Here is a 15831-nt window from a genome sequence, read left to right as displayed (position 1 = left end):
CTCTTGTCTACTAAGTTTGCAAGCAGGCCTCTCTCTCTGGCTCTTTTAACATTGCCAAAATTGCCTAGAGGACACTCCATTCAGGCATAAAGGTCCCCTCTGTAGCTCTGTGGGTCAGCAAACCTATTTTACCCAAATTGTTGTCTGTCCCTGGATGAAGGAGATTAAATGCACAGGAATCTCGGTGCCTAAAGGACACACTCCACTCCTGGCTATTCTTTCTTAATGATTGTGAGATATTCCACCTTCCCTGCTTGTGAGGATGGCTCATTTTATACCAAGTAGGTTGGCAGAATTAACTAGTTTTCTTATTAGATTTACAAGTTTTACCAGTCGTAATTTGTTAACAACCTCGCACAACTTAACCATATAATCCTATCAGCATATGTTTCTCTACCTTTCCTGAACCATCAGGAAAAGAGGGAATACACCTATCTGCATGGTCCTGCTTTGTTGTTTATTGAGAGTTACAAAGGTTATGGCTAGAAGAGCCTTATTAAGTAATCCGTTGGATTTGTGACCCTACTGGGAGGAGAGACAGTGCCTTGAAATTGACAGGGAGTTGTGTATATGTGCAACCAACCCCAGGTGTTTTTCAGACAATCACGAGAAGCCTCAGAAGGAAGAGAGAGGAAAGAGGAGGCAAGAAATACTCTAGAACAGCTGTAATGTGGGTCAAGGGCTAAAACACTGAATGCAACAAGAGCCCAAGAAAGGACCAAAAAGCAAAGGCAGAGGCCACAGGTCTGGAAAGAGTGAGAGACAGTGATGGAGAAACAGCAGCAGTAGGACCAGGAGACCAGCCAGAGATAGTGCACTGGGCTTCCTGGCCCATAGTTTAAGAAAGCTCTGCATCTTCCCTAGAAGGCTTGCTGCTAGAGTAGTGTGTCTCTGGGCACTTTTCAAAGAGCTAAAAGAGATTTGCAACACTCACTTGAACAGAACAGAGACCTTGGGGCACGTGGACCCAAGAGGCTGAGCACCAGCGAGAAGTATGTCTGCGGGCACTGCTGAGAAGAGGCTATTTGGACTGAAGGGACTATATGCCGTCATTTCTGACCCCAGGTTGCAAACTGTTACTTTTCTAATAAGCCCCATAATTATTAGCATTGTCTGTGTGGCCATTGCAACACATTATTGAATCCAGCAGTGTTGTGGGTGGGGCTAGTTAGTGGCAGTCAAAAGGTTGGAGGGCAGAAGCATGTCTATGTGACTTCTGCCTTGTAAGAACCAACTCAATGGTAAAGATTTTGATTCTGTTTTCCTCCTGCAGTTAGAGGCCAGAAACTCCCACCCATTCTTACAAATGCCCTTTATTAGAGTTTTGTTTCTGTGCATGGGTTTGTTATTTTTTAATTTTCTTTAATGTATGACTGAATTATTTTCTATCTTTTCCAGAACTGCCATGAGTAGTTTTTGTAGAATGGGCACCTGTCTGAGTATATTTTACTTTAACACTCAGGGCTGATGAACAGCTTCGATACATGGTATTCTTGGTTGAGAGTTGTTTTGTGGTGTTCTTTTTCTTTTTTTAATCATTTTATTGGGGGCTTACAGCTCTTATGGCAATCTATCCATACATCCATTGTGTCAAGCACATTTGTACATTTGTTGCCATCATCATTTTCAAAACATTTTCTTTCTACTTGAGTCCTTGGTATGAGCTCCTCATTTTTTCCCCTCCCTCCCTCACAAACCCTTGATAATTTATAAATTGTTTGGGTTTTTTTCATGTCTTACACTGACCAATGTCTCCCTTCACTCACTTTTCTGTTGTCTGTCTCCCAGGGAGGGGTAGATCATTGTGATCGGTTCTCCCTTTACACTTCCCACCTCCCCCTCCTGGTATAGCTACTCTCATTATTGGTCCTTAAGAGTTTTATCTGTCCTGGATTCCCTGTGTTTCCAGCTCTTATCTGTACCCGTGTACATGCTCTAGTCTAGCCAGATTTGTAAAGTAGAATTGGGATCATGAGAGTGGGGAAGAGGAAGCATTAAAGAACTAGAGGAAAGTTGTATGTTTCATGAGTGCTATTCTGCACCCTGACTGGCTTCTTTATTCCTTGTGACCCTTCTGTAAGGGGATGTCCATTTGTCTGTAGATGGGTCTTGGGTCTCCACTCCACATTGATAAGATTTTGTGTGTGTGTGCTGGGTCTTTAATACCTAATCCCTTTGATACCTTATGATCACACAGGCTGGTATGCTTTTTCCATGTGGGCTTTGTTGTGTCTGAGCTAGATGGCCACTTGTTTATCTTCAAGCCTTTAAGACCCAAGACGCTATATCTTTTGATAGCTGGGTACTATCAGCTTTCTTCACCATATTTGTTTTTGCACCTATTTTGTCCTTAGGGATCATGTTGGGAAGGTGAACATCATGGAATGCCAGGTTAATATAACAAAGTATTCTTGCGTTGAGGGAGTACTTGAGTAGAGAGAGGCCCAGAGTCCTTCTGTTACCTTAATACTTAACAATATGTGTACATAAATTTATTTCCCTATCGTTATATATAAATGTATTTACATATGTACATGCCTGTATTTAGACCTCTATAAATGCCCTTTGCTTCCTAGTTCTTTCCTCTAGTCCCACTATCATGCTCAGCCTTCATTTGAAGTTTCAGTAATTCCTCTCGGTTACATTACCCTTGATCACACGCTACCAGGCCTCCTACACCCTCCTCACCACCGATTTGGATCACTTGTTATTCCCTTGTCCCTGTTTGTTAACAACCACTTACTTTCCCCCACTTCCTCCTCCCCTGTGTCCTTCCCCCTTACCCCCCCCACACCATCAGTCCTGTTGTTTTCTCCTCCAGATTGTTATCCCATCTATCTTATCTAGATAGATATGCAGACATAATAATCACAAAAACAAGACAGCAAAACAAGACAACAAAAGAAAGCAAAACAGTAACAACAATGAAAACAAGGAGAGAAAAAAGAAAAAGCCTATAAATAGTTCCAGGTCTGTTTGTTGACCTTCAAAAATGTTTTCTGGTAGAGTCTGATGGGGTGCCACACCCTGGCCCCAAAGTATTCCCCGGGGACTTCATTGCTCTCCTCCCCTTGCTGCTCTGTTGCACGCTCTTAGCATTTCACCCCAGTGTGGTGGGGTATGATCTGGCACTGTGCCTCCATTGTTGTCCCTCGTAGCACTTTGGGTCAGTGAAGGATGTCTTGTCTTGAGGCCAGCCCTATGGTCCTCTCTGCATTGGCTGCTCTGAGCAAGCATATCGTCTTTGGGGCTTGGTGGACCAGGATATGTTCCCTTCCCTCTCCTTCCCTCTTCATTTGCTCCTGTGTGCTCTGATCTGACACACCCCTCTCCCTGAGCTGTAGCTTCAGTGCTGTTCTCTGAAGTGAATTCTTCTGGGGGCAGAGGGGGTGTCCACATAGTTGGGATTGGAGCTGGCCCCATTCTTTTTCTTTCAGCACTTTAAATAACTTTAAATGTATCATTCTATGCTTTCTGGCCTACAGTGTTTCTGAGGGGGAAGAAAAGCACTTACATTCTGTGTATGTGGCTGTATGCTTCTTTCTCACTGCTTTCTGGATTTTCTACTTATTTATCTGTACTTTTTGAGCGGTTAACCATATTTCTCAGTGTAGTTTTGACGTTTATCCTATTGAGCTTTTCAGCTTTGTAGCTTCATGTCCTTTGTCATAGAGGGGGAAATTTCTGTCACTATGCCTTCAAATATTCTTTCTACCCCTTTCTCTCATTCTTTCTGGAATCCCCATGATGCATATTAGGCCTAATTTCATTGTCTCATGATTACATTAAATTGTGATCAGCCTTATGGAGCCTTCATTCTTCTTGCTCTTCATCCTCTGTAATTTTGACTATTTCATCCTTTAATTAACTGATTTTTGCATGATTAAATCTCTCGTTATACGTTTGTTTCTCATTATTGTTACTATTGTCCCTTTCAGTTGCAGTCTTTCTTTTTGTTTTTTCTCTTAACACTTCATTCTTTTCATTGCTCTTTCTTTTTTTTAATTTTCACATCTATTTTTCCATCTTTCATAGATGTTGTTTCAGTCTCATGTACATCTGGAAAGCCTCATCAATTTTGGAAAGAGACAGGCTAGCACTCTTCAGAAGGACTATGGAGAGGTCTGTCTTGCTGGTTTCAGAGTCTAGTGGTACCATGGTGATTGGGGTTGGGGTGGACAGTCTCCATTTAGGTGACCACCCTCCGGGCTTTACTGTAGGGATCCTTCTGTAGGAGCTATATAAATCAGTAATTGACAGTTAACAGGTGAGTCAGGGGTTGTCGTGCTCTGAATGGACCCTTAGGGAGCCCTGCCTTGTTGCTAACAAAACGGTGTTGTAATATGTTGACTGTGGATATAGCCTCCACTCAAGATGCTGGCTTTGTAGCACCCGGCAGCATCTGTCTCGGTAGCCCGCACGTTGATCAGAAGGGGGGAACAGACAGACCCAAACTAACATCCATAGCGGTCTATTCTGTTGGTTTCAGAGGCCCAAGCTATGAGGTACACTGGGGAGGCCAGGAGAACACTGACTATGGGAGATAGACTCAGACACCTGCTGCAGCAGTTTCAACCACCCAGCAACCAACAGTAACTGCATGTCATGTTCTGATTGGACCCCCCTGGAGATCTGCCTTGTTGCTTGCAGCCCCCTGGTGATTTGTTAAGTGCGAGTACAGTCTTTACTTACTGGTTTCAATCACATAGCAGCTTCAGAACCAACTGTAAAAGTTGACCTCAGAGTGGGTGAAGGGAGACGTCGGACAGGGCAAGATATGACAAAATACCCATTTATAAACTATCAAGGGCTGATAAGGGAGGGGGGAGCGGGGAGGGAGGGGAAAAATGAGGACCTAATGTCGGGGGTTTAAGTGGAGAGAAAATGTTTTGAGAAACGATGTACAAATGTGCCTTACACAATTGATGTGTGTATGGATTGGGATAACAGTTGTATGAGCCCCTAATAAAATGTTAAAAAAAAAAAAAAAGTTGACCTCAGAACCAACTGTAAAAAGATTAACCCAAATTGACCCTGAGAGTGTTCTATAACATGATTTTGGTAAGGGTAAGCTATGGAATGAACAGGGTAATTGAGAACAAACTCCTATAGTTGCACATCTGTAGCAGTTCACATCAGCCATGCTGTTGACAGTCTGGGTGGAGGAGGGTGGAGGAAGGTCCTAATGAGCCTTCAGAGCGTTTTGCTCTCATGGGACCCCTTGTATGCATTACCTGTAGGTGTAGCCTCTGTTCATGATGTCAGCTTCCTGCCACAGTCACAGCAGCTTGAGTGCTGTCCAGAAGCAGAATACAAAAAACCAAACTCATTGCCATCTGGTCAGACCCAAATTGACCACTAGGTAGGTCTGTCCAGTTGGTTTCTGAAGCCCCAGATATGGGGTGCACAGGGATGGAGGTAGCATGTTCAGTATAGAAACATAATCCACTGCACAGACTTTCTGTGGCAATCCACAGCAGCCTTGCTGCTAACATTATCTGGGTGGATAAGGTGCTGACCTGCGCCAAATGGACTCCTGAAGAGGTTGATATTCTTTATTTTGTGAGCCTTGTTGATTTTAGAGCAGACTTTTGGGTTCTTTCTCTTTGTACAATCAGGGTGTGGTGGTTAGGTGTGCAGGCACTTGTACCATGGTTGTTCCACCAGTTCATAGCAGCCAGTGGTTCATGTGATGTGAGAAGAGACCGGGAGAGAAAGATAAGTAATTTTCCTACCATGTGCAATGTGTAATTTACTGCTGCCCTGTTTCCCCGAAAATAAGACGGTGTCTTATATTAATTTTTGCTCCCAAAGATGTGCTCGGTCTTATTTTCAGGGGATGTCTTATTTTTCCATGAAGAAGAATACAGTACACATTTATTGTTTTATTAAAAGAGACCTCGCACTTCCTGTCTGCGCCCGCTGCTACAGTCCAGAGTCACGGTAGCTTCGGGGGCGCTTATTTTTGGGGAGGTCTTATTTTCAGTTCATGCCTTATATTTTAGCTAGAGGCAAAACTGTAAGTAGGTCTTATTTTGGGGGAAACTGGGTACTTACTTGTCTGTAGTTTGCCACCATCTTACTCTGCTTCTTAACTCATAGCCCCTCAAAGCTGAGCACCATTTCCTTGTATTTGTTGAAGAGGGTGTATGGTGGGGTGGGTCAGAACAATGGTCTGTTTATACTATCATCTTCCCAGCTCTGTCAACTATTATATTTTTTTCTTTCCTTCTTTTTTTTTTTTTTGATAGCTACAGTTTTGGTTTACTTGTTTTTCAAAATATTTTATTATATGAGTGTCACACAGTTTATGTGTCCATTCTATTACTGATAACTGTTTGAACTGCTTTCTTTATTTTTTTAAATCATTTTATTGGGGACTCGTACAGCTTTTATCACAAATCATACTTAAATCCATTGTGTTAAGCACATTTGTACATATGTTGCCATCATCATTTTATTATTATATTTTTCAAATCTAGAGTTTCTGTTTGGTTCTTTTAAGTAACTTCTTTTATTGGCATCCTCTTTCGTGAGACATTGTTGTCATTCTTTCTTTTAGGTTTTTAGACATAGTTTTCTCTAGTTCGTTCAGCATATTTGAAATACTTGGTTTAAGATTTGAGTGAAGTATTCCAACATGTCTTTCTCAGCAAGAGTTGCCATTACTTGCTTTTCCCCCCTGTGTATGGCCCATACTTTTTGATTTGCTTTATTTTTTTTGCACATGTCACAATGTTTTTTATTTAAAATTAGGCATTTTAAATAGCATGTGGCAAGTTTAGAAACCAGATTTTCTCCACATCAAATTAAGTGAGCTCAAGATCAAATACAGAGCTTTGCAAGTGGTTTCTTTCAGGTCATCAGACAGGTGAAATAATAATTTCATGGCACTGAATCTAAGAACTGTAGCCCCATTCATGTCTTTCTGGTGGCTGCACGGCTACTGTTCATTTTCAAGGCTACTGTGGAGCTGGAAAGAAGGATTGGGATCAAGTTAAAACACTGCATAGTTTGTTGGTTTTTTTGTTTTGTTTTTAGATTTTTGAGATTCAGCTGTTTTCTTGAGTAAGTGCTTCTGGGATTGTTGCAAGCCTGTTCATATCTAGAGATGAAAAGGTTGATTCTGAATTGGGGGTGGGTGCTGTTTTTCATTGCTTTTATTAAGGATAGAATGTTTTAGTGTGCATCTTGGTCTATTTACACCCTGAATTAGTCATGTAAGCACATATATTTCAGAGTAGTATAGTGCACATACTTTTGGCCCCACTGGTGTTACTGTAAAGAAGAAGAGATATTTGATTGAGACTAACTTCTTAGGAGTCTCTGCCCTACTATTCTTTCTCTGGCTTTCCTTTTTAAAAAAATCATTTTATTGGGGTGCTTACAGCTCTTAGCACAATCCATACATACATCCATTGTGTCGAGCACATTTGTACATTTGTTGCCATCATCATTCTCAAAACATTTTCTTTCTACTTGAGCCCTTGGTATCAGCTCATCCCCTCCCCTCCCTCAACCTCCCTCCCTCATGAACCCTTGATAATTCATAAATTTTTAAAAATGTGTTACACCGACTGCTTTCTCCCTTCACCCACTTTCCTGTTGTCCATCCCCCTGATAGGGAGTTATATGTAGATCATTGTGACTGGTTCCCCCTTTCTGTCCCCACCTTACTCTTACCCACCTGGTATCGCTATTCTCATTATTGGTCCTGAGGGCGTTTTTTGCCCTGGATCCCCTGTGTTTCCAGCTCTTATCTGTACCAGTGGACATGCTCTGGTCTAGCCAGCTTTGTAAGGTAGAATTGGGGTCATGATAATGGGTGGAGAGGAAGCATTAAAGATCTAGAGCAAAGTTGTATGTTTCATTGGTGCAATACTGCACCCTGACTGGCTTGTCTCTTCCTTGTCACCTTTCTGTGAAGGGATGTCCTATGATGTCTACAGATGGGCTTTGGGTCTCCGCCACTCCATGCTCCCTCTCATTCACATTGATAAAATTTTTTGTTCTGGGTCTTTGATGCCTGATACCTGAACCCATTGACACCTCATGATCACACAGGCTGGTTTGCTTCTTTCATGTTGTCTTTGTTGCTTCTCCGCTAGATGGCCGCTTTTTATCTTCAAGCCTGTAAGACCCCAGATGTTAATCTTTTGATAGCTGGGCACCATCAGCTTTCTCCACATTTGCTTCTGCACCCATTTTGTCTTCAGCGATCTGTCAGCAAGGTGAGCATCACAGAATTCCATATTATAACAAAGTGTTCTTGCGTTGAGGGAGTACTTCTGGCTGTTCCTTTCACTTGGAATGTAAGTTTCCTTACCCAAACTAACATATACTTCCCTCCTTTCTTTGCCTTCAAGTCTTTGTCCCTTTCTTTATTTCTTTACTTAAACATAATATAGGAAACTTCCCAGGTTATAGCAGTAGTACTTGATGAATCATTCTGATGTAAACATGCCTAGATAATTGCCAACCAGATCAGTCAGTGACCATCCACAACCTGAAGGTACACTGCAATCATGAGTCATTCTGGAGTAGTGCATTAGACCTTTGTTTATTTGTTCTGAATAGCAGCTCTATCACCAGTAGCATATTTTTCCATTTCTTTTTGAAAAATTATTGAAATTTACCTTACATACCATAAATTCACCATTTTAAATGCTATTGTTAAGTGGGTTCTATGTATATTCCCTGAGTTATGTGGCTATCATCACTAATTCTAGAATATTATCAACACCCCCAAAAGAACCCCTGAGCTCCTTCTTAGTAGTCATCCTACATTTCCCTCGTGCCCCCAGCCCTCTGGAAAACACTAATCTTTCTGTTTTTATAAGTTTGCTTTATTGGGCAGTTCATAACAGTGGACTTACTGAGGGCGTACCCAAAGAAACCCGAAATTGCACTGAGCAGAGTGGAGCTTTTATATATAGTATGCATTTTCCCCACTAGGCAAGCATTGAGCAACTCTGAGTGCACCCAGTGGCGTCACCTGGGAAGGTTCTCTCTGGTCACAGTGAAATTTTTTTTTCATGAAAGCAATTTCGCTCGAACCTCGTTTTTTTGTGATGACCGATTTAAGAGACCAGCATGCAGCTGTGAAATTTTGTTTTCTGCTCTGGGGAATAGCCGCATAAACTGTTGAACACAGCTTACAAGGGCAGTGCTATGAGGAAAAACTCAAATGTACGAATGGTTTTCTCATTTCAAAAAAGGTGAAATGTCAATTGATGACAAACCTCATTCTGGAGATCTGTCAACTTGTAGGAACTACACCTCAACATAGAGAAAGCAACAGCACTCACATTTGGAGTTAATTCCACCGGTCACACTATTAGTCAAGCTTTCTATTTAGAAAAGATTGTGTAACAATGTGTGTGACCAAAAAGGCCTGATTTGTGATTGATAGGGGACTGGTTTTGCCACCAAAACACCTGCTCACACAGCCATTTCAGTGAGCCAGTTTTTGGCAAAAAACAGCATGCTTCCTCACTTAGCACATGCACCTTACTCAACTGAACTCACTCTTTGTGAATTATTTTTGTTTCTGGGAATGAAGAGGGACATGGCAGGGCAGCAATTTGACTATGTAGAAGAGGTAAAGGAAAAAAAACGAGAGAGGTGCTATCAGCTCTCCAGACAGATGAATTTGAAAAATGTTTCCAAGAATGGAATCGCACATTTGACCAATGCATTAAGTGTAACGGAGAGTACTTTGAAAGTGATAAGGTTGTTTTGTAAACAAATTTAGATACACTGTTTGGGGATGGGGGTGGCATTCTGGTTTGTTTTGTTTGTTTGTTTTTGGAGGGGGGGTATACCCCCTAGTATGTAATACATGACTCTTAGATTTTTAACTTCTTTTACTTAGCATAATATATTCAAGGTTCATACATGCTATATTCCTTCTCATAGATGAATGATATTCCATTTTATAAATATCATAAGGGTAGAGGGGTGGTGGGGGCAGAGAGGGAGGGCAGAGGGAGAAAGGGGTAACCCATCACAAGATTGGATATATAACCTACCCCAGGGGGATGAATAACACAAATGTGGGTGAAGGGAGACAACAGACAGTATAAGACATGAAATAACAATAATATATAATTGATCAAGGATTCATGAGGGTGGGAGGGAAAAAGAGAGGATCTGATACCAAGAGCTCAAGTAGAAAGTGTTTTGAATATGAGCCCCCCCCCCAATAAAATGATTTTTTAAAGGAGCCGTAGGAGCCCCCAAATAAAATGATAAAAAAATTAATGATAAAAATTAAAAATAATAATAAATTTTAAAAAAAGAAAAGTGCTCTGGGTTGCTGGGCGCAATGAGGTAGCTGAGGCTCCAAATGGTTGGTGACGTGACTTGACCAAGGTTAAATAGCCATCTAGGAGCCATGTCTACTTTGTTTCCCTCACTCTTCCCCCGTGTGACTGAGATGCTCTGGTTTAATCTGGATTTGCCCTGTGTGGAGGAGACCAACTGCAACAGCAGGAACAGCAGCATCAGACCTGGCTCCAGACCATTGCAGAAAAGGACAACAACCTGGTACCTATTGGCAAGCCAGCCTCAGAGCACTATGATGAGGAGGAGGAGAAGATGATGCAGATGATGAAGATAGCGAGGAAGACTCAAGATGATGAGGATATGCAGGACATGGATGAGATGAATGATTATAATGAGTCACCTAACAATGGCGAGGTCAATGAGGTGGACATGGAAGGCAATGAGCAGGATCAAGATCAGTGGATGATCTAGGCACACAGAGCAAGAGTGCCCTGGTGACATCCTGGCCAGCCCAACCCACCCTGTACCCCCTGCAGAACCAGCTGGGGGGTCCCAGTACTTGAAAGCTGAACCTTGGACACTTCCACAGCTGCTGCCAACGCCTGGTCTCCTTGGCCTCTCCCAGGCCATCGGCTTGCCCTTGAATCTCTGGGGCCTGAGCCCACCTCATCTTCCTGGCCAGTTCGTCTCCCCTTGGCTGCCATGTCTAGTCTAGTTCTAATTCTCTTTAATAAAAACACAGGACTGATTGACCCAAAAAAAAGTGTTTTGGAAATGTTGATGGCAACATATGTACAAGTGTGCTTAATAAAATTGAATGATGGATCGTCATAAGATTTGTAAGAGCCCTCCCAATAAAGTTATTTTAAAAAACCAAAACGAAAACTCTTTTACAACCTGCAATATGCAGATGACACAGCCTTGTTTCCTGAAAGTAAAGAGGGTTTGAAGCACTTACTGATGAAGATGAAGACTACAGCCTTCAATAGGGACTACACCTCAACATAGAAAAACAACAGCACTCACAACTGGATGAGTAAACATCATACTGAATGAAGAAAGTATTGAATATTGTCAAGGCTTTCCACAGTCAACACCATGGAAGCAGCAGTAAAGAAATCAAATGACATATTGCGTTGGACAAACCTGCAAAAGAACTCTTTAAAATGTCAAAAAAGCAAAGATGTCACTTTGAGGACAAAGGTACATCTGTCATGTTATCAAGAGCCTCATAATCTTAGGAAAGCCAGACAACGAGTAAGGAAGACCAAAGAAGAATTGATGCCTTCGAATGATGGTGTTGGCAAAGAATATTGACTATATACATGGGCTGCCAGATAGCAAACAAATCTTGTCTTAGAAGTAGTACATCCAGAATGCTCCTTAAAAGTGAGTTGGTGAGACTGTATCTTTTGCATTTCAGAAGTGTTGTCAGGAGGAATCAGCCCCTGGAGAAGGACATCATGCTGGTTTAGAGAGTTATCAAAAAATAGGAACATTTTCAATGAGATGGATTAGCAAAGTGACAATGGGTTCAAACATAGAACCAATTGTGAGGGTGGTGCAGGACTGGACAATAGTTTGTTCTGTTGAGTGTGGGATCACTATGAGTCAGAACTGACTTGATAACACATAACTACAGGATATATATATATTATTGTTTCAGAAATTTATATAAAGTAAACAAAATGATTTTGCTTTTTTTTTAAAAGTAGATGCAGACATGTGGCTCTTACTTGCCATCTGTGTTCATCTTCCCCCAGTAGAATGGGACATGACATTTTAAAAGCCAAAACCAGTTAGATTACAGTTTATGTAGGAACTAGGGAACTGTGCAGCCCTGAACATAAAGTGGTTCCTATGGCTGTTCCCTGTCAGGATATTCACAATGACCTATTCAAGGCGAGAATTTTCCTTCACAGACCACACAATTTCCACATAAACAGTCTTTCTTTTTCCAGCAATCTCGTTGAGTACTTCTGTTGTACTTTAGAATTTGTAAAGCCTCAATGACTATAATGGAACATTTGGGGAGGGATAGATTATTTATTATCATTAATTTGAAAAAACATTTAGGAACAGACTTACAAGCAGTCATATGACATGTGGATTCCTGAAAGTTTATGATTTTTTTTTTTTTTTAAGAATCAAGATTGCCTTGAAAACAGCCAATAGTACTGATCAGTGTAGGTGAGTTTACTTGCTAGCTGGTGTTGCTGCAGTTCAGGTTATATGTTTGTGTCCACAGCACTCAGCTTTTGCTCTGGTACCTGTCTTCCTGTCTTTTCTTATCTAATTGTTGTACTACAAAAGTAAGATAGTTGTACATTACAATGTCAAATTATAACTTGTATAAAAGCATGAGTAAAACAAAAAAGGAAAATGGCAAGGAAATCCAGTATGTGAGTTAATCTAGTGTTACTAGAATGGACTCTTAATGTATTTGTCTTACAGTTTAGAGGCTTAGAAGTTCAAACTCTGGGTACCAGTTCCAGGGGAAGGCTTTCTCCCTCTCTGCTGGCTCTGAAGGAAGGTCCTTGTCATCAATCTTGTACTAGTTCTAATAGTTTTTCAGTGCAGGAACCCTAGGTCCAAAGTGCATATATACTGTGTTCTCAGCTCTTCTTTCTTAGTGGAAGATAGAGGGCCCCTCTGAAATCTGCTGACTTCTCTCTCCTTTGATCTCTTGCAAAATAAAAGATGATGCAGACCCCACCTCAGGAAAAGTACCCTTATCCTTGACTTGTAAAGGTATTGCAGCCCATCCAAATATCCTTACATCATGTCAGAACTAATCACATTAGATCATATTATGGGGATAATTAGGCCATTAACCACTATAACCACAAACCACTGAGAATCCATACCCAGCCAAGTTGGCACATATTTTGAGGGGACACAGTTTGATCCGTAGCATTCTACGCTTGACCCTGCCCCCTCATTCATGTCCTTGCCACATGTGAAACATAGTTACCCCATCATATCATCCCAGAACTCTTAAGGCAACTCCAAGTATAAAATCTCTTAGGGTTAAATTCCGCTTTATCTGTGAAATCTGGAATACAGGTTCTTTGTTTCCAAAGTATAGTGCTAGAACAGACACACCATAGACATTTCCATTACAAATGGGAGAAATTGGAAGGAAGTATGGAGAACATAAAAGCCTCCACAGTTTAACTCTCAAGGCTTGAAAACAATCCTCTGTTCTTTGAGACCACCTAGGCTATTGGTTCCCAAACTTTTTTGGCTTACCCGCCCCCTTTTCAGAAAAATAACTAATGAGTGCTCCAGGCCCCATATCCCTGACACTTGTGAATGTTAGCCTCACACTCAAGAACTGTGTTGCTGAAGAGCTGACTGAAACCTAGAAAGCTTTAGCCCTGCCCTTTGAAACTCTTAAAAGATATAGCTTTACTTTTTGAACTTATGGCTCTTCTCCAACCATACAGCATGCCTTCCCATGTTTCATATATCTTCAGCTTCTGATTCCTGGTTCCTTGCCCTCTTAGCCCCTCAAGTCTTTCAAGCTGCTCAGTCTCTCATTTCTTTGGGCTGGTGATATAAACCTCCGTAGGTGTACTTCTAAGTGGCCCACGGCATCCTAACACTCTAGTAAGCCTTGCCCTGAGGGAACTCAGCAAAACTTCCTGGAGGCACTCCATGCTGTCAGGGAGCCTCCTGCCTGAGGCATTTAGCTGTTTTACCCCTTGGGTGTGTTTCCACCTGTCAGTCTCCTGGTTCTGCTACTGCCATTTCTCAGCCACTGCTTCTTGTCTTATTTTTCTTTAGTTTTACAGCTCTCCTTGCTAATTGCTGAGCTCTTACCAGGACTGCCTTTAATGTCCATAGTTCCACCCACCATTTCCCTAAGGCAAACTAGGTTTTCATCTAATGAAGGTTGTAGCAGTACATTGACAGAGCTGCCAGAGTTTTAGGCCAGATTCAGAAGAGGATGTGGAACATGGAGTATCATTGCTTATGTCAAATGGATATTGACTGAAAGCAAAGAATACCAGAAAGATATTTACTTGTGTTTTATTGACTATGCTAAGGTCTTCAACTATATGGGCCATAACAAATTATGGATAACCTTGAAAAGAATGGGCATTCCCATTTAATTATGCTCATGCAGAATTTGTGCATGAATCAAGAGGCAGTTGTGAGAGCAGAGCAAGGGAATATTGTATGGTTTAAAGTCAGGAGGTGTGTGTCAGGGTTGTATTTTTCTCATCACCCTTAGGCAATTGGTATGCTGAGCAAGTCATTAGAGAAGTTGAATTATATGAAAGGAATGGAGCATCAGGCTTATTAACAATCTGTGATATGCCAGTGACAAAACCTTACTTAGTGAAAGTGAGGAGAACTTGAAGCACTTGTGGATGAAGATCAAAGATTGCAGCCATAAGTATGGATTACAATTCAGTGTAAAGAAAACCAAAATCCTCACAAGTGGACTAATAGGTAATATATCATGGTAGAAGAAAAAAAGATGGAAGTTGTCAAGGATTTCATCTTGCTTGGATCCTCAAGCAATGCATTGCATGGAGCAAATCTGCTGCAGAAGATCTCTTAAAAGTGTTGAAGAGCAAGGATGTTGCTGTGAGGTCTTAAGATGGGCCCGACTCAAACCATGGTATTTTCATCAGCTCATATGCATGTGAAAGTTAGACATTGAATAAGAAAGACTGAAGAAAAATTGATGCATTTGAATAATGGTGTTGGCAATACATTTTGAAAGTCCCATGGACAGCCAAAACAAATCTGTCTTGGAAGAAGTATAATTCCTTTTAGAAGGAAAGATGGTGAGACTTGAGACTTTGTCTATCATAATTGGGGTATGTTGTGAGATTGCTCAGTCCTGGGAGAAGGACTTCATGCTTGATAAAGTAGAGGGACAGCGAAACAGAAAATCCTTTGATAGGATGAATCAGCACAATGGCAGCAACAATGGACTCAAACGTTAAGAACAATTGTGAGGATAGCACAGAACTGGGCAGTATTTTGTTCTGTTGTACGTAGTGTCACTATGAGTCAGAACTGACTCGACTACCTAACAACAGCAGGTTTACACTATTAGACACCTATTCATTACCCAGTTCCCAACAGCTTCCACATTTTACCTATCTATTAGACACCTGAATTCTGTTTACCTATTACAGAAATACTATACGTGGATAGCTCCAATAGAGATCTGTTCTCTCACAGTTCATCAGTCTAAAAGTCACAATTCAGGGGACCATTTACAGGAGAAGGTCTTCTCCTATTGGTGGCTCCAAGGGAAGGAAGATCACTGTCATCAGTCTTCCCTTGGGTCTAGGAGTTTCCCAGTTCAGGGACTGTCAGTCCAAAGGACCTACTCTGCTCACTCCTGTTTTTCTTTTGGGGTGTGGCGAGCAGTAGGTCTTTTTAAATTTCTTCTCTCTTAAGTTAAATTTTTTTTTTTTTGTAATGTCAAAAGAGTTTGTTAAAATGCAACCTAATCTTAGGGAATGGGGTACCAGTGGAGAGGTCTGAGGGGCTGGCCCCAATCCCAGCTACATGGAC

The 15831-nt window shown here is 41.4% G+C and overlaps 1 protein-coding gene and 1 pseudogene across 4 annotated transcripts in view; both read left to right on the top strand.

The window, feature by feature from the left end:
* GARRE1 (granule associated Rac and RHOG effector 1) overlaps positions 1-15831 on the top strand; it is a 123364-nt gene that overhangs the window by 30075 nt on the left and 77458 nt on the right. Inside the window, exon 1 of one of the 4 annotated variants that reach the window (XM_045292474.1) lies at positions 8214-8231. The exons of the other annotated variants lie outside the window; for them this stretch is intronic. The gene's annotated coding sequence lies outside the window, so the exon portion shown is untranslated. Of the gene's footprint in view, positions 1-8213; positions 8232-15831 lie in introns of those variants that run through there. 4 annotated transcript variants of the gene reach the window in all.
* On the top strand, positions 6152-10758 carry LOC101642732 (annotated as a pseudogene).

This window comes from Echinops telfairi, unplaced genomic scaffold (assembly GCF_000313985.2).
Source record: "Echinops telfairi isolate 266 unplaced genomic scaffold, ASM31398v2 ScPeMD7_655;HRSCAF=1070, whole genome shotgun sequence".
Lineage (NCBI taxonomy): Eukaryota > Metazoa > Chordata > Mammalia > Afrosoricida > Tenrecidae > Echinops > Echinops telfairi.
The sequence above is the reverse complement of the archived record's forward strand: the minus strand, read 5'-3'. Positions and strand labels throughout refer to the sequence as shown.